Below are 19,875 nucleotides of genomic sequence, written 5' to 3' on the forward strand. Positions count from 1 at the left end.
GCAGCATGAAAACAGACTAATACAACTGTATATAGTAAGTGCTAATCACAGAACCTGACAGAGCAGCACCTTCTCCTTGGTAAATGATCAATAGACGACCAATCAACCATTCCTAGACATAGTCTTAACAGGGGTATTCTACAAATGCCAATAAACCACATCCTCAAGAGTTATAGGGTCTTGAGGTTACATGTATTTAGGAAGTCTTAATGGAAGAGGTGGTATTTGATTTAGCTTTAAAGAGTGAGAGCAGCAGAACAATTCCAGGTAGCTTTAGAGAATGTATCTCAGGCAAAGGCTTTTAGCAATATGGAGATGGGGGTGATGAGCACATTACCATGGTAAACATGCTTATGGTGACCCATTTCTACTGCATATGGGAGAATTACCTGTTGAAAGGTCTCTGCTGCATCATTTGAGAGTTCCAAATAAAAGAGACAAAAGTGAGCACCTAAAATGACTCACCAGGGCCTCAGAATATATATTCACAACTTTGAAATTCAATACCAAACACTTTTCCTCCATGTCAAAGAACAAATTCTTCATACTACCCACCAAGGGTAGTATGAAGTCTCTGGGTAAGGTAGTAAGGAGGCACTGGGTCTGGAGAAAAATCAGTCTGTTAAGGAACATGTACAACAGAGAATCTCGAGATTTCTGTTTTAGCCACTGTTGAATCTGTCAACTGGACCAAGTCTTCTAACACACTAAAACAGCTCTCATATCTTTAGAATAGATGTTGGGGCTACTTACATTCTGTGTCCATTATCATCCAGAAAAATGCTACAATTTTGCCCTGGGTAATCACTAAAATAAGTACACCCTGAAGATTTCTGACACGAAAGGTGTTTTATCCTTTTCAGCTCTCTGATTCTTATTTTCACTCCTGAGGGGAGAAAAGCAACTATTACCATCCATCAAAGGTGGAAGTCACGGAACAGCTAATTGGTTTTGAATTTAGTCTCAACAGGGGGTCAACAAAAATTTTGGATCAGACTTGACAGTTTTGAGTGTGCCCTTAATGTTTTGTCTTTGAAAGACAAGGAAAAAAGAACAGAGGTGCATTTTTCAAAAGTCAAGGAGAAAATGATCCCCCAGGCATCTAATTTGCATATTAGAAAATATGCCTTGGCTATCAAGGAATGTGTGTGTCTGTACCAAAAGTGAGAGTCAACTCTCAGATAATCCAGGAGTGAAAGGGATCATGAACATGGTTAGCACAAAATCATGATGGCAGGGCGTGCTGCTGAGATGACTAAGGGTGGACTAGGCCTGATTATTATTTTAATAGCTCTTCCCTACCTGTTCGCTGAGGGCCTAACTTGCTTGACCTCTTCTCTTTTCCATCTAAGAACTTTGCAACGACAGACTTGCTATCTGTCTTCACAAAGCTTATAGAAGGGAAAACATGGAGAGACCCCACTCAGTGAAGGCCTCTATGTCTCCCTTTGACCACATCCTGACTCCAGCTAAAATGCCAATTCCATCCCTCTGAAATGCCAATTATCTTGAAAAGCCAAACCTAAAGTCTATCAATTTCTTTATATCACACCCAGTCTGAGTTTCTTGATTTAAACAAACATATGGAGATGGATGAAGCAGGTTAGGATAAACTATATGTTGGAGGTAGGAGATAGTATTAAGTAGAGTTTTTTAATAATAAGCCCTCTTGAATGGGAAAGGTACTTCAATGTTAAGAACAGAGAATTTGAAGACCCATTAGCATGGCCCTGGATAACTGAAATTTGAGTGTTTATATGAGATGACATTGTAGTCACTACGCATAAGTTCTAAAAGCTATGCCTATTAACATACCTACCCTAGCTTTTATGACTCAGTGTGAGCTGGTATATTAGTCAGAGGTTTAAAAACAAAACAATTTGGGGGAGGGACAAAGATATGGCTGAGTAGAAACAGCTCTGGTCTGCAGCTCTCACTCAAATGAATGCAAAAGGCGAGCCATTTCTCCATTTCCAGCAGAGGCACCCAGATTATCTCACTGGGACTGACTAGGTGGTTGATGTGACCCATCAAAAGCAAGGAAAAGCAAGGTTAGGCAATCTTCACCAGGGAGCTGCACAGGACAAAGAGACCTCTCTCCCCTAGCCGAGGGAGGTGGTGAGGAAGTGTGCTAACGCACCTGGAGCTCTACGCTTTCCCACGAATGTTTGCAATCCGCAGATCAGAAGATTTCCTCATGTGCTTACACCACCAGGGCCTTGGGTCCAAGAACTAAACTGGAAGACCCATGACAGTTGCTCTGGTCGGTGGCCATTCTGGAAGGCACAGAGCAGCAGGAGGAGATTTTACAAACTCCAGCAGCTCCCGGAACTCCAGGGAGGTGGGAGAGCTATCCACTCACAAGGCCGAAGCCAGGGAACCAAGCAGCCTTGCTCAGCAGGTCCCAATTCCATGAAACCCTACAAGTTAAGACCCACTGACTTGGAATCCCTGCTGGCCAGCACAACAGCCTGGAGTCTGCCTGGGATGACTGAGCTCCTTGGGGAAGGGATCATTGACATTATGCAGCTCTAGTTGGTGGTTTTCCCTTGCCAGTGGTAGGGAGGCTAAGTGGTTTGGACTGGGCAGTATTCCCTACAGCGCAGTACAGTGGCTGGGACAGATCGTGGCCAGACCATTTTTAGATGGGACCTGGATCCATCCCTCCTCCCCAAACAGAGCCTTCCTGCAGGAATTCCAGCAACTCCAGTCAGGGATATACAGAAAAAACTCTGATCTCCCTGGGATAGAGCACCTGCAGGGAGAGGCGGCTGCAATCTCAGGTTTAGTGGACTTAAACTTTCTTGCCTGCTGGCTCTGGAGAGTCTGGGCAATCCAGATAAAAGGGATTCCCCCAGCTCAGTGCACCAGCTCTGCTAAAGGACAGCCAGACTGCTTCCTTAAGCGGGTGTCTGATCCTATGCCTCTTGACTGAGTGAGGCCACCCAAAAGGGGTAGCCAGACAAAACATACAGGAGAGTTCTGGCTGGCAGCAGGTTGGTGCTCTTCTGGGATGAAACTTTCAGAGGAAGGAGCAGGCAGAAATCTTTGCTGTTCTGCAGCCTCCACTGGTGATATCATGGCGAACAGAATCTGGACTAGACTCCCCAGCAAATTGCAGCAGACCTGGAGAAGAGAGGCCTGACTATTAGCAGAAAAACAGAAAGCAACAATAACAACATCATCAACAACAACAACAAAAGACTGACTCCACAAAAACCCCATCCAAAGGTCAACAACCTCAAAGAGCAAAGGCAGATAAATCCATGAAGATGAGGAAAAACCATCACAAAAACACTGAAAATTCCAAAAGCCAGAATGCCTCTTTTCCTCAAAATGATCACAACACTTCTCCAGCAGGGGGACAGAATGGGGCTGAAGCTGAGATGGATGAACTGACAGTAATAGGCTTCGGAAAATAGATAATAATGAATTTCTCTAAGTTAAAGCATTATATTCTAACCCAATGCAAAGAAGCTAAGAACCATGATAAAAGGTTACAGGAACTGTTAACTAGAACAACCAGTTTAGAGACGAACACAAATGGCCTGATGGAGCTAAAAAACATAGCACAAGAACTTTATGAAGCATACACTAGTATCAATAGCTGAATCAACCAAGTGGAGGAAAGAATATCAGAGCTGGAAGACTATCTTGTCAAAGTAAGGTAGGCAGAGAAGATTAGAGAAAAAAGAATAAAAAGGTAGAAACCAAACCTCTGAGAACTATGGGACTATGTAAAAAGATCAAATCTATGACTGATTGAAGTACCTGAAAGAGATGAGAAGAATAGAACCAAGTTGGAAAACATGCTTCAGGATATCATCAAGGAGAACTTTTCTAACCTAGCAAGACAGGTCATCATTCAAATTCAGGAAATCCAGAGAACCCCAGTAAGATACTCCATGAGAAGATCAACCCCAAGACACATGATTGTCAGATTCTCCAAAGATGAAATGAAGGAAAAAATGTTAAGGGAAGCCAGAGAGAAAGGCCAGGTCAACCACAAAGGGAAGCCCATCAGACTGATGGCATACCTCTCAGTGGAAATCCTATAAGCCAGACAAGACTGGGGGCCAGTATTCAACATTTTTAAAGAAAAGAATTTCCAACCCAGAATTTCATATATGACTGATATGGTTTGGCTGTGTCCCCACCCAAATCTCATCTTGAATTGTAGCTCCCATAATTTTCCTGTGTCATGGGAGGGACCCAGTGGAAGGTAACTGAATCATGGAGGCAGTTTCCCCTATACTGTTCTGGTGGTAATGAATAAGTCTCATGAGCAATGATAGTTTCATAAGGGGTTTCCCCTTTTGCTTGGTTCTCATTCTCTCATGTCTGTCACCATGTTGGACATGTCTTTTGCCTTCTACCATAATTGTGAGGCCTCGCCAGCCACATGGAACTGTGAGTCAGTTAAATCACTTTTTCTTTATAAATTACCTAGTTTCAGGTATGTCTTTATTAGCATCGTGAGAATAGATTAATACACCAGCCAAACTTGCCTTCATAAGTGAAAGTGAAATAAAATGCTTTTCACAATTCATTACCACCAGCCTTCCTTGCAAGAGCTCCTGAAGAAAGCACTAAACATGGAAAGTAAAAACCATTATCAGCCACTGCAAAAACACACTGAAATACACAGACCAATGACACTATTAAGCAACTACATTAACAAGTCCGCAAAATTAACAAACCAGCATCATGATGACAGGATCAAATTCACACATAACAATATTAACCTTAAATGTAAATGAGCTAAATGCCCCAATTAAAAGGTACAGAGTAGCAAGCTGGGTAAACAGACAAGACCTATTGGTGAGCTGTATTCAAAAGACACATGCAAAGACACACAAAGTTTCAAAATAAAGGGAAGGAGGAAAGTTTACCAAGCAAATTAAGAGCAAAAAATAAAATAAAATAAAATAAAATAAAAAAATGAAGGGCTGCAACCCTAGTTTCTAACAAAATAGACTTTAAATCAAAAAGATCAGAAAACACTAAATAGAGCATTACCTAATGGTAAAGGGTTCAATTCAACAAGAAGAGCTAACTATTCTAAATATAGGAGTACACAGATTTATAAAGTAAAATCTCTCTTACAAAGAGACTTAGACCTCCACACAATTATAGTGGGAGACTTTAATATGCTGATATCAGTACTATACAGATCATTGAGGCAGAAAATTAACAAAGAGATTCAGGAGTTGAACTCTGGATCAAGTAGACCTGATAGATATCTACAGAACTCTCTATCCCCAAACAAGAGAATATACATTTTTCTCAGCACCACATGAGACTTACTCTAAAATTGATCACATAATTGGAAGTAAAACTCCTCAACAAATACAAAAGAATTGAAATCATAACAATATATAAGACTACAGTACAATCAAATTAGAACTAAATATTAAGAAACCCACTCAAAACTATTCCACTATGTGGAAATTGAACAGCATGCTCCTGAATAACTTCTGGGTAAATAATGAAATTAAGGCAGAAATCAAGAAGTTCTTTGAAACCAGTGGGAACAAGGAGATAATGTGCCAGAATGTCTGGGACACAGCTAAAACAGGATTAAGAGGGAAATTTATAACACTAAATGCCAACGTCAAAAGTCTAGAAATATCTCAAATTGATACTCTAATATCACAGCTAAAATAAGTAGAGGAGCAAGAGCAAACACACACCAGAGCTAGCAGAAGACAGGAAATAACCAAGATCACAGTGGAACTGAGGGAACTAGAGACATGAAAAACCCTTCAAAAAATCAACGAATCCAAGAGCTGTTTTTGTGGGGAAAAAAAATCAATAAAATAGACTTGTAGCTAGACTAATAAAGAAGAAAAGAGAGAAAATTCATGTTAACACAATCAGAATAATAAGAGGGATACCACCACTGATCTTCAGAAATACAAACAACCATCACAGAATACTGTAAACACCTCTATGCAAATAAACTGGAAAATATAGAAGAAATAGTTAATTCCTGGACACATACACCCTACAAAGACTGAACCAGGAAGAAACTGAACTGCTGAATAGACCAGTAACAAGTTCTGAAATTGAGGCAATAGTAAATAGCCTACCAAACAACAATGCATAGGAACAAATGGATTTATAACTGAATTCTCCCAGAGGAATAAGGAGGAACTGGTACATTTTCTTATGAAATTATTCCAAACAGTTGAAAAGGAGGCACTCCATTCAAATTTATTTTATGAGGCTAGCATCATCCTGATACCAAAACCTTACAGAGATACAGAAAAAAAAAAAAAAGAAAGAAAGAAAGAAAGAAAACTTTAGGCCAATATCCCTGGTGAACATTGATGCAAAAATGCTTAATAAAATACTTGCAAACCAAACCCAGCAGCACATCAAAAGGCTTGTCCACGATGATTGAGATGGCTTCATCCCTGGATTCAAGGCTGGTTCAATATATTTAAATCCATAAATGTAATTCATCACATAAACAGAACTAAAGACAAAAGCCACGTGATTATCTCAATAGACACAGAAAAGGTCTTTAACAAACTTCAACATCCCTTCATATTAAAAACTCTCAATAACCTAGATATTGAAGAAACGTATCTCAAAATAAAAAGAGAAATTTATGACAAATCCAAGCCAGTATCATACCAGATGGCAAAAGCTGGAAGCATTCTCCTTGAAAACTGGCACAAGACAAAGATACCCTCTCTCACCATGCTTATTCAACACAGTATTGGAAGTTCTGGCCAGGGCAATCAGGCACGAGAAAGAACAGATAAGAAGTCAAATTGTCTTTGTTTGCAGATGACATGATCCTATATCTAGAAAACCTCATCAACTCAGCCCAAAAGCTTCTTCAGCTGATAAGCAACTTCAGCATAGTCTCAGGATGCAAAATCAATGTGCAGAAATCACAAGGATTTTTATATACCAACCACAGACAAGCAGAGAGCCAAATCATGCATGAACTCAATTTCCACAAAGAATACAATATCTAGGAATACAGATACCAAGGAAAGTGAAAGACATCTTCAAGGAGAACTAGCAACCACTACTCAAGGAAATCAGAGAGGACACAAGCAGATGAAAAAACATTTCATGCTCATGGATAGAAAGAATCAGTATTGTGAAAATGGCCAGACTGCCCAAAGCAATTGATAGATTCAATGCTATTCCCATTCGACACAATTCACATTCTTTTTAGATTCTCTCATAATTAAAAAAACTTTTTAATAATTCATATGGAACCAAGAAAAGAGGTTGTATAGCTAGGACAATCCTAAGCAAAAAGAACAAAACTGGAGGCATCATGCTATCTGACTCCAAACTATGCTATATGGTTACAGTAACCAAAATACTGAAACAAAAGCAGGCATGTCGACCAATGGAACAGAATAGAGAACTCAGAAATAAAACCATGCATCCATAACCATCTGATCTTTGACAAACCTGACAAAAACAAGCAATGGAAAACAGATTCCCTATTTAACAAATTGTGCTGGGAGAACTAGCTAACCATATGCAGAAAATTGAAACTGGACTCCTTCCTTACACCTTATAAAAAATTAACTCAAGATGGATTAAAGACTTAAATGTAAACCCCAAAACTATAAAAACCCTAGAATAAAATCTAGGCAATACCATTCAGTACATAGTCACGGGTAAAGATTTTATGATGAAATTTTCAAAAACATTTGAAACAAAAGCAAAAGTGACAAGTGGAATCTAATTAAAGAGGTTGTGCACAGCAAAAGAAACTGTCAACAAAGCAAACAGACAAGCTACAGAATAGGAGAAAATTTTTGCAATCTACCTATCTGACAAAGGTCTAATATCCAGAATCTATAAGGACCTTAAGCAAATTTCTGAGAAAAAAACAACCTCATTAAAAAGTGAGCAAAGGACATGAACAAACACCTCTCAAAAGAAGACATAAATGCAGCCAACAAACATATAAAGAAAAGCACAACATCACCGATCCTTAGTGAAATGCAAATCAAAATCACAATGAGATACCATCTCACATCCCCAGTAAGAATAGTGATTATTAAAAAGTCAAGAAACAACAGATGCTGGTGAGGTTGTAAAGGAATGGGAGCACTTTACACTGTTGGTGGGAATGGATTGTGGAAGACAGTGTGGTGTCAAATACCATTTGACCTCGCAATCCCATTACTGGATATATACCCAAAAGAATATAGATCATTCTATTATAAAGACATATGCAATCGTATGTTCATTGCAGCACTATTCACAATAGCAAAAACTCGCAATCAACCAAAATGCCCATCAATGTTAGACTGGATTAATAAAATGTGGTACTTATACACCATAGAATACTATGCAGCCATAAAGAAGAGTGAGATCATGTTCTCTTATTAGCAGGAACACAAATGGAGCTGGAAGCCATTATTTTCAGCAAAATAATACAGGAACAGAAAACTAAACACCACATGTTCTCCCTTATAAGTGGGAGCTGAACAATGAGAACACACGGACACAGGGAGGGGAACAACAGACACTGGGGCCTGTTGGGAGAATGAGGGTAGGGGGAGAGCATTAGGAAAAATAGCAAACACATGCTGTGCTTAATATCTAGGTGATAGATTGATAGATGTAGCAAACCCTGTGCCACATATTTACCTTTGTAAGATATGTGCACATCCTGCACATATTCCTCAGAACAAAATAAGATAAATAAAATAAAACAAAAAAAACTAATAGAAGATATACATGTAATAGGAGATATCTACCTATATATCTATGTTTTTAAAAGATATATTTTAAAGATATATTTTTAAAAAATATCTTCTATTTTTAAAAAATACATATACACCATGGAATACTATACAGCCATAAAAAGGATGAGTTCATGTCATTTGCAGGGACATGGATGGAGCTGGAAACCATCATTCTCAGCAAACTGACACAAGAACAGAAAACCAAACACCACATGTTCTCACTCATAAGTGGGTGTTGAACAATGAGAACACATGGACACAGGGAGGGGAACATCACACACTGGGGCCTGTTGGGGGTTGGGGAACCTAGGCAGGGATAGCAGTGGGTGAGGAGATTGGGGAGGGAAAACATTAGGAAAAATACCTAATGTAGGGGACAGGGTATACCTTTGTAACAATCCTGCACAATCTGTACATGTAACCCAGAACTAAAAGTATAATAAAAAAATATACATATGGTACTTTTTGATATGTGTATGGTATATATATTTATATATGGTATTTTTGCTATGTATATGGCATATATATAATATATTTTAAAACATGTACCATATTTACCATATATAGGATTTTGTAAAATACCACATATGCACATATATTCATGCACACACACATAGACACATAAACACACACATATATGTATATGGTATTGGTTCATGAGATTATGGAGGCTGATAAGTTCCAAACTCTGTCATCTACAAATGAGAGACACACACAGGAGACTGGCAGCACAATTCAAAGTCCTGAGAGCATGAAAGCCAATAGTTTAGGTGTCAGTCCAAAGACAGAAAAGATTGATGTAGGAGCTCAAACAGGTAGAGAGCCAATAAATTTTCTCTTCCTTCATCTTACGGTTCTATTTGGGACCTCAATGGATTAGAAGATGCCCACTAACATTGGAGAAAATAATCCACTTTATTCAGCCTTATCAATTCAAAAGCTAACATCTTCTAGAAACATCCTCACAGAGAGACTCAGAAATATTAGATCGGTTGTATTAGTTTATTTTCATGCTGCTGATAAAGACATATCTGAGACTGGGAAATTTACAAAAGAAAGACGTTTAATGGACTTACAGTTCCATGTGACTAAGGAGGCCTCACAATCATGGTGGAAGGTGAAAGGCACTTCTTACAAGGCAGTGGCAAGAGAGAGAACGTGCGCAGGGAAACTACCATTTTTTAAAACCATCAGTTTTCATGAGACTCACTCAGTCACCATCATGAAAACAGTGCAAGAAAGTCCCACTCCCATAATTCAATCACCTCCCACCAGGTTCCTCCCATGACACATGGGGATTGTGAGAGAGGTTGGATGAGGACACAGCCCATATGGAGATTTGGTTGGGGACACAGCCAAACCATATCATTGGTACACAAGTAATTGTGGCTTTTGCCATTGAAAGTAATGGCAATGTAATATTTAATTGTACCAACGTAATATTTAATTGCATATCTAGACATTCCATGGTCTAGCCAAACTGACACATAAAATCAAAATTAACTATCACAGCTGTATTCCCACAAACGTTCATAATGTCCCTTAATCTGAAAACAACCCCTCCTACCAATATCCTTAGTCCCACTTCAATTGAGTTCTACTTGACGAACATTCTTTTAGACACATTTTATGCCTCAAGCACTGAGATTGATGCTGCAGATACAATTGTGAATAAGGCAGGGTCCCACTAACTCATAAGCCAGTGGGAGAAGCAGCTGTAAGTAGATTACTTCAGTGTCTTATTATAAGCTTAATCTTTCTCCTCTATTCATATCCAATACCTGGGATATCTATCGTATCTTAAAAAAAATGCTCCTGAAAGGTGAAAATATTATTGTCTGCTCAACAATACACTAAAGAGTCATAAACCATAAAATTACAAATTTCAAACTACTTTAATTTTAAAGTTCAAGCAAGTTCACCTGTATAATAACCTCTAGAAATAGTAGTAACTTTTCTATTTCAATATCGAGTACTCATTATCTCTTAAAGCTTTTCAGCTTAAGGCAACAAACTATATTGACTTGATCCCCTTAGAATAATATGTCTCTGTTGCTAAATTCTTATGTTTTCTGGTGTTCTAAACTAGAGCATTGCTCATTCTCATCAGGACACAAGTGACAGAGTGGAGAGTCTCCTGAAGCTAGGGATGGAGGTAAGAAGAAATATTGAAAGGCAGGAAAACATAACTAGATAATGAGATGCTAAGCCAGCTAGAGAGTCAGAGGTTGAGTTAGGAGGTGATTAATAGCAAGGTTATTTGGTTGTCAACTCTGGTTTCTCTGAAAGCAGAGCCGTCTCTGCGACTGGGCCAGGGTAGTGTTCCCTTTGAAGCTCAGTCTGCTGATGGAAACTAGGTTGGTAACTGCTTCTGAGAAAGGCAGTCGGAATAGCCAGGAACTTAGCACTGACCTCCACTCTTCCAAGGGATGGCTGATACTGTATTATGCCCCACCTTCCATGATTGGATTTGGAAAGGAAATACAACCACACCCAGCTGCACCACCTTGGTCCTTGGACAAAGGTCTTAAATCTTTTTGTTCCAAAAAAATTCAAAGAAACAGAACTGTTCTGCAATGTCAGTGCTAAGTAGGGCGTCCTTGAAGCATCTGCCTTCAGAGAAGGAATGCTGGCCAGTTCCCTCTCCTAATTTGCTCTTTCATCTTCTGCCCAGAACCACAGAAAGAGGCAGCCTATTCCCATTGTATTTTTTTAATCCCTCTTGAATTGCCCCTCCACCCTCCACATAAACTGTTAGTGTCATCCAACATCACACCTAGTGTATCCTACATCACACATAGTGTATCCTATATTCAAGCCCTAGTAAGTTTTTTTTTTTTTTTAACCACAGGAGCTTATTGCTAAGAATTTAATGAGCTACAGATTGTATTTACTTCGCTTGTAAATTGTTCATTATCCTTGCAAGAAAGGCCAGTTTCTTGCCATTTCTAGTATTGGAGATACTCAGGCTAAATCACTTGATGTATATTTTTATTTTATTTGCAAATCATATATATCCATCCTTCAATTTCAATTACAAGATGAGTCAAATATTTACAATGTTCTAATACCTTTACATTTGTAAAATATTTTTTTCTGATCTTTTTTAAGCTGTAATAATTTTCTTCCAAAGACTATGACACTTTACCTTCAATTTGATTCATAAAATAACACAACACATGAGGGGCATACACCATAGTGCTGGAGAACATAGGCTCCAGAAACAGGCTGACATTCCTTTTAATGGGGCTGCTGATATTTCTAGGAGTGGGATACTTAACCTCTCTAATACCAGTAATGATGGCTAATATTTATCCTAAACTCCTTTAGTGTAAGGTACTCTGCTAAGCATGTAGCATGCATTATCGGCTTTACAGTAACCATAATGCAAAATATAAGTATCATTCTCATTTTATAGATGAGGAATATGAGGCACAGAGAGGTTAAGCAACTTACTCAAAATTACACAGCTAGTAAATAGGGGACCAAAATTTAAAGCCAGTCAAGATGCCTCTGGAGTCCACTCCTACTGTTATGTTCTTTTAAATGAAGGCGAACTGTTTTGTAAAACAGGGATAACAATATTACCATTCTCAGGGGCTCCTTAAAAGGAGAACCAGAGGGTCTAAGATACACATCACAATGTCTGCCTGCCAAGCACAGAGAGAGATCTCCTGAGAGAGGCCAAAATAAGGAACGTCCCAAGTGCACAGGCAAGTGATTAGTTAAAAGTTATAGAGAAAATTAAGAGAAAAGTCAAACAAATGATCAAGAAATTGAATGGGATATAGAAGTTGAGAGCAACTACACATGAAATTTGGCAATTACAACCACAGTTCATGGCAAGCATTTTTCCAAATTTTCTAAAAACTTTTGAACAATAAAACTTTAGCATGTGAACTAAAAAAGGATGTGAAGAACCTCTTCAAGGAGAACTACAAACCACAGGTCAAGGAAATAAGAAAGGACACAAACAGATGAAAAATTATTCCATGCTCATGGTTAGGAAGACTCAATATTGCGAAAATGGACATACTGCCCAAAGTAATTTATAGATTCAATGCTATCCCCATTAAGCTACCTATGACCCTCTTCACAGAACTGGAAAAAAACACCTTAAACTTCATATGGTATCAAAAGAGAGCCCACATAGTCAAGTCAATTCTAAGCCAAAAGAACAAAGCTGGAGGCATCACACTACCTGATTTCAAACTATACTACAAGGTTACAGTAATCAAAACAGCATGGTACTGGTACCAAAACAGAGATATAGACCAATGGAACAGAACAGAGGCCTTGGAGGCAACAGCACACATCTACAATCATCTGATCTTTGACAAACCTGACAAAAACAAGCAATGGGAAAAGGATTCCCTGTTTAACAAATGGTGTTGGGAAAACTGGCTAGCCATGTGCAGAAAGCAGAAATTTGATCCCTTCCTGACAGCTTACACTAAAATTAACTCCAGATGGATTAAAGACATAAACATAAGACCTAACACCATAAAAACCCTAGAAGAAAACCTAGGCAAAATTATTCAAGATATATGCATAGGCAGGGATTTCATGACTAAAACACCAGAAGCATTAGCAACAAAAACCAAAATAGACAAATGGGATCTAATTATACCCCACAGCTTCTGCACAGCAAAAGAAACAATCATTAGAGTGAACTGGCAACCAAAAGAATGGGAAAACATTTTTGCGATCTACCCATCTGACAAAGGGCTAATATCCAGAATCTACAAAGCAAATTTACTAAAACAAATATACAATAAAAAAACAAACCCATTCAAAACTGGGCAAAGAATATGAACAGACACTTTTCAAAAGAAGACATATATGAGGCCAACAAACATATGAAAAAAATGCTCATCATTACTGGTCTTTAGAGAAATGCAAATCAAAACTACAATGAGATACCACCTCACGCCAGTTAGAATGGTGACCATTAAAAAATCTGGAGACAACAGATGCTGGAGAGGATGTGGAGAAATAGGAACACTTTTACACTGTTGGTGGGAGTGAAAACTAGTTCAACCATTGTGGAAGACAGTGTGGTGATTCCTCAAGGACCTGGAAATAGAAATTCCATTTGACCCAGCAATCTCATTACTGGGTATGTATCCAAAGGTTTATAAATCATTCTATTATAAAGACACATATACATGTATGTTCATTGCAGCACTGTTTACAATAGCAAAGACCTAGAAACAACCCAAATGTGTATCTATGATAGACTGAACAGGGAAAATGTGGCACATATACACCATGGAATACTATGCAGCCATAAAAAATGATGAATTTGTGTCCTTTTTAGGGACATGGATCAACCTGGAAACCATCATTCTCAGAAAACTAATGCAAGAACAGAAAATCAAACACCGTATGTTCTCATTCATAGGTGGGTGTTGAACAGTGGGAACGCATTGACAAAGGGAGGGGAGCATCACTCAGGGGGGTCTGTTGTGGAGGACTAGGGGAGGGACAGCTAGGAGTAGGGAATTGGGGAGGGATACCATGGGGAGAAATGTCAGATATAGGTGATGGGAATGGAGGCAGCAAACCACATTGCCATGTATGTACCTATGCAACAATCCTGTGTGTTCTTCACTTGTACCCCAGAACCTAAAGTGCAATTATAGATAGACAGACAGATAGATAGATAGATAGATAGATAGATAGATAGATAGATAGATAAACTTTAACATGTGATCAATTGTCATTACCTTTGTGGATGCTCAAATGCATCTAGTTACTTCTTTACTATTTTGGGAAATAATACCCGGTCCCTACTTACAAAGCCCTGATAAAAGCAAAACTCTTATTAAAAATGTAAAAACATAAAACGTGTGATATTAAGTTTTCTAATCTTCTCAGGTTGTTCTTTTTTGCCTGATCTTTCTTTTGTGTCCACTTTTATCTCCCTAATAATTTTCCAGCATGATGGTAAAACTTTATGTGTTTTAAGGTGTAATTTTATTTTGTTTTATTTGCAAATCCTATGTATCTATCATCCTTCAATTTTAATTATAGGATGAATCAAATAGGTACAATGTTCTAATACCTTTAAATGTCTGATGCCTTTAAATTTATGGAATAAAGAGAAGTAACTTGTAAACTGTCATATCTGTATTAGACATTGCACCAGGACTTTAGTGTAACCCACTCGATCCCCATAAACACTGTAAGAAAGATGCTCGTATTCCATTTCACAGATGAGGAAATTTGCCTTAAGCCTGCAGAACTGGCCTTACCCTCCAACTTGCCTGACATCCAGAGATAAACTTCAAGAAGTTCGTTTTTACATGAACCCATATATAATACAGACTATATCAACAAAGAAAATCCCATGCATCAGTTCTAAAAGAGAAATCCTTGTCTGTTTCCTTTGTACTTATTAGTGTGGCAGTTACTTTTCTCTCGTGACTGTGTTTCCTTCTCCTAGGAGAAGAAAATCTTGACTACAGATTGATAAATAGTTGCATTCTCTAGTTTCTAGATTGTATGGGGCTTGCTTTTGGAATCTGGTGCCCTCAAGGGCAGAGCCAGTGGTCCTTTTTAAATCACCAAATTTAGAACTGTGTTTAGCACTTGATCTCCCAACATTCATTTACTAACTTTTGATTAACATGGTTTGGCTAAAGGCAAGACACAGGTCCAATAAACTAAGTGCCGTCGGGTTCCCTTCCCAAATCCGGCCAGGTGCTTGTGTGCAGGTCAAATAATCTCTTCTCTATTTTACCATTTCAGCCTCTGCCATAAGAGAATGTTTGTTGCTAATGTACCTTAATTCTGAACTGTGATAGTCCTGTTCTCCTTGCAGATTTTTTTTTTTAATCCTTTGACTCTTACTTTCTTCTAAGGCTGAAATTAGGTCACTATTTCTAGAATGACATGGTTTTATTTTCCTTTTTTTCCTTTTCTAGGTTGCCAGCAATAAAATAATAAAAGCTGAAGTCCTAAAATGGGAGATAGAGAAAAACTAGCGTTCCCATTTTTATATCAGAAATCTAAGCTCCCCGAAGGCTCTAACAGAGATAGTTTTCTTTCACTCTAAAATTGTCTTCTGGAATAGAATATAGGCGTAGATCATAGCATTTCTTACTGCATTTTTTATGAATCCCTGAGGAGATATTACCACAAAGGAAAATAACCAAAAAGAGAGTGTGCACGAAGCACTTAAGTATGCTTGCAGTTTGCTCTCAGTCACAAAAGTGAAGATGAAAGCAACATGAAAGGGAAGAAGGCTCACCTACGAAGCAGAATGCGTGCATCTGACTCCTTGTGGAGTGTGACTCCACGCTAGTCACATTGTCCATCTGGTCTGCTGTCCTCAGCTGCACATAATGTCAATGATGTTCTGATTTCGCTTAATAAAAAAAATTAAGAGAGAAGGAATTGATGTTGTTGCTAAAATCAGCACCCAATCTTGTCACTCTTTTTTAGGTTTCAATCCATGAGACCCGTTTCTCACATGTAAAAATTAACCTTCTACCTGGGCATTGGTTTCTAACATCTCACTGTCCTTGGGGATGTTGCTGATCAATTGCATCACTTTCTTCCAGTATCTTCAGCATCACTTTATTAACTGATTTATTCCATAAAGGATTTAAAACATTTGAATCTCAGACTGCGTGCAGTGGCTTATGCCTGCAATCCCAGCACATTGGGAGGCCAAGGTGAGAGGATTGCTTGGGATTTTGAGAAAAGCCTGGGCCACACAGTGAGACCCCCATCTCTCTAAATATATAAAAATAGCCAAGTGTGGTGGTATGTTCCTATAATCCTAGCTACTTGGGAAGCTGAAGCAGGAGAATTCTTTGAGCCCAGGGGTTTGAGGTTGCAGTGACTGTAATTATGCCTATATTCTATCCTTGGTGCCAGAGTGAGGCCCTGTCTGTAAAAATATATATGAATAAGTAATAAAAAAAAGTTGAATCTTCCATAAAGTAAGGAAAAAACAAAGCATGGTTGTCTTTTGATCCCATGTTTGTTCCAGATATTGCTCACCCACCGTTCCCTGAGAGCCAACAACCCCACGTTCCCCAGAAGCCTTCTCCACCTTACCCAGGCTCCCTCTCCCCTTCATCTTCTCTATCCTTCCTTCCCACTTTCAGTTTCACTTTTAAATAGTTTTGTTTTGTCTTGTCTTCTGGTGTCATTCTACAACGACACTAGTACTTTTTCTTAAGGCATTATTTGTTGGCTTTAGCCATGACAGGTGAGAATTTATTTTTTTTTTTCTTTTTGTCCTTTGTCTATTTCGTAATCATTTTATTTCCTCTGATGGTTGTTTTTGAATATTTTGATGGTATAATTTTCACTTCATTCCTCATCCATTGATCATATGCTATCTTTGCGAGTTCCCATTACAGTATTTGGATGAAAATACAAACATACCTTCCACTTCTCTCTACCTTACCTTCCTTCTGCTGCCTCCAGTCCCTGGCAGCTATAACTTGACTTTTGCACTTTAAAAATTTATGACATTTATTTTCTCCCCTCTAGACATTATTCTGTCTCCTGCGTTTTGTCAAGGATTGATCCCTAAAGGTTCACTTCAACAAAATACTGTTTATTTCATTTCAGTTTTTGGATTATTGAAATTAGAAACAAAATAAAACAAAAACATGTTTTGTAATTCTCTCGCTCTTATTGTCTACCTCCTAATTCTAGTAGTTGGGATCCTTTCCTCACTTCTATGTAGTATATAGTTTTAGTGTTCTAATTTAGACCAGTAGCTTTCTAAGCTTCAAAAGCGAGTGTATGTTGGATTCCTGTTCTAAATCACATTTCATTTATCTCCAGCCATATTTGGCTGCCCTCCATTCTGCAAATTCTGTTATAATTTGAGGCTTAAAACTGCTTAACATTTTTAAAAATTTCTATAATTACTCAGGATAAATATTGGGAAGGGTGGTTTTTACTAAATTCAGGTCAAAAAACACATGCTGTTTTAGAAGCACATAATCACAGAGATTTAGTATTTCATATATATGTTAAATTATATATATGAAGTGTGTGTATACACACACACACACATACACACACACTCTATATGTAATTTAGAGTTAGCTGTCTTTACATTTGCCTAAGCATAACTTTTAAAGGGTAATAATAAATAACATAATTTTTAAATCTCTTACAGTCCACACTTTCTAGAGCTACCCAGAGAACTGGAATGAATGAGCAGAAAATTTAATAAAGATTAGAAAGATACATTTGAAGATGGAATATGATATACAAGAAATGCTCCATACTCCAATTTTGCTGTCATCACTTTATTATTTATTACACCCCAAATAATCGTATTCTAATCACCACCATCATCATCTTCTTCATAACCATTATTGTGACTATCATTTTAGCATTTCAAAATAAAGAAGCAAATTAATGTACAACAATTTCTTTCTTAGTCTCCCTCCCTGATCTCCAAATCCAATAATTTTAAATTCAGTATGTATTATTTTTTCCTAAAAGCACTCACCCATTAGTTTAGTCATGTGTCAACAAGCTGTTGACATATTGTTGTTGTTGTTGTTTCCAAGTTGTTATTTCTCTTAGTTTATTTATCTACAAGTTTATAAGCTCTGGCAAAAAAAAAAAAAGTGAATGAAAAAAGAAAAAGAAAAAGGGGCAAAATAAGCAAATAAACTGAAACATCCCTTTGCAAGTAGAAAATATCCCTTATTGTTTTGATTCTTTCAAGCTTAGAATCTTTCAGAGTCCAGATGCAAGCATGAGGGTCATAAAAGATGAGGTATGGTTTATCAAAGAAACTTCACCCTGTATTTAAATCCATTTGATCTCACCAGAGTACCAGCTCGGAGGACATTGTTTTAAATGTTATTTACTCATGGCCCAGGCAAACAGACTTGCCTCCCAAAGATGTTACTTTGTTAAGACATACAAGACCTCCCTAATAAAATCCAGGTGATTTATAGCATGTATACAGAGGAACAAATTTGGGATAAAAATTGACAGTTATGCAAGTACATCAGAAATGCCAGCTGCTGCACTGAGGTTCCCTCTGGAAAGGAATTAGCCCTCTTGCTGGGAACCATCTGCATAGGACTAGGAAGACCCATTCTGAGGAAACCTCCCGCTACCTGTGTGCTAAAATAATCTAAACAGACTCTTTTAAAGTCCTCTTTTGTGTGGCTAAGAATAAGACATACACTACACTTAAATATTAATCTATAATAAAAAATAATTGAAGATATCAATAAACATTTGGTGTTTTGAAAATTAAGCTTGAGTAGCCCTTCCTGTAGGCATCCTTCTCTGATCATGTCCACACCCTTGTGAAACGGATGAAGGGCTTCTCCTGATGGTATCTATCAGAGCATGCTTTGCTTATCCTTTTATTTATAAAAACAGATACACTGCAATCCAATTATTGCTTTTATTTCTGTTTTGTTCACTTCTTTGAATGTGTATTATAAATATGTGGTTCAGTTTGTGATGTATAATAGGCTCTTAATACATCATTAAAAGAATGAATGAATTCACAAAGCACTTGCAGGCACCTTTTCCCCTTTGATGAGTACAATTATCCCGTCGAGTGAAAGCACAGAAAATTGTATTCATATGGCACTTTTATGGAAGGTAGGCAGCACAAACACTCAGGAGCATGAATTATGAAGATTACGAAGCAAGACAATGGCAGGAGTGTCTCGAGTTCTGCTCTCTCAAACTGCCTCCACTGCACAGAGGAGGACAGTGAGTAATTCAGGTCTGGGGCCCAGGTTTCCTCGGATTGTAAGTGATGCCAGGCACCTGAGCATTACTGGTCTTTTGGCTTTGAAAAAACTGTTAGACTCTTTCTCAACATTATGTGTCTAAAGTAAGTGAGTAAATACAGGTGAAGGTGTGATAGAAAATGAAATACCTAAACGAGATAACATGTCAGCCATTTATAATCCATACAGAATGGTAAGGCCAAAAACGCCATGCGTTTATTCTTTCAGGGGGAGTCTATTGGGAGTTTAATGGTCTCTTTTCCACTCCTAATATTCACCCTTCCTTATCAATTTAGTCTCCACATTGTAGCCAAATGACCTTTTCAAAAGGCAAAGCTGCTGTTACCTAACTTAAAACCTTTCAAGGGCTCCTGGTATCGCAAACCTTTAGTTTT

The 19,875-nt window shown here is 38.0% G+C and overlaps 1 long non-coding RNA gene across 2 annotated transcripts in view; it reads right to left on the reverse strand.

Moving 5' to 3' along the window:
* The window catches only part of LOC141583891 (uncharacterized), a 28,628-nt gene extending 10,333 nt beyond the window's left edge, over positions 1–18,295 (reverse strand). The window contains exons 1-3 of one of the 2 annotated variants that reach the window (XR_012516730.1): positions 18,226–18,295; positions 15,991–16,107; positions 1,403–3,126 (exon numbers count right to left, since the gene is read on the reverse strand). This is a non-coding gene — a long non-coding RNA (uncharacterized LOC141583891). Of the gene's footprint in view, positions 1–1,402; positions 3,127–15,990; positions 16,108–18,225 lie in introns of those variants that run through there. The other variant, XR_012516729.1, reaches the window with a different exon arrangement.
* Between the last annotated feature and the right edge of the window lie 1,580 nt (positions 18,296–19,875).

The sequence above is a fragment of the Saimiri boliviensis genome, chromosome 3 (assembly GCF_048565385.1).
Source record: "Saimiri boliviensis isolate mSaiBol1 chromosome 3, mSaiBol1.pri, whole genome shotgun sequence".
Taxonomy (NCBI): domain Eukaryota; kingdom Metazoa; phylum Chordata; class Mammalia; order Primates; family Cebidae; genus Saimiri; species Saimiri boliviensis.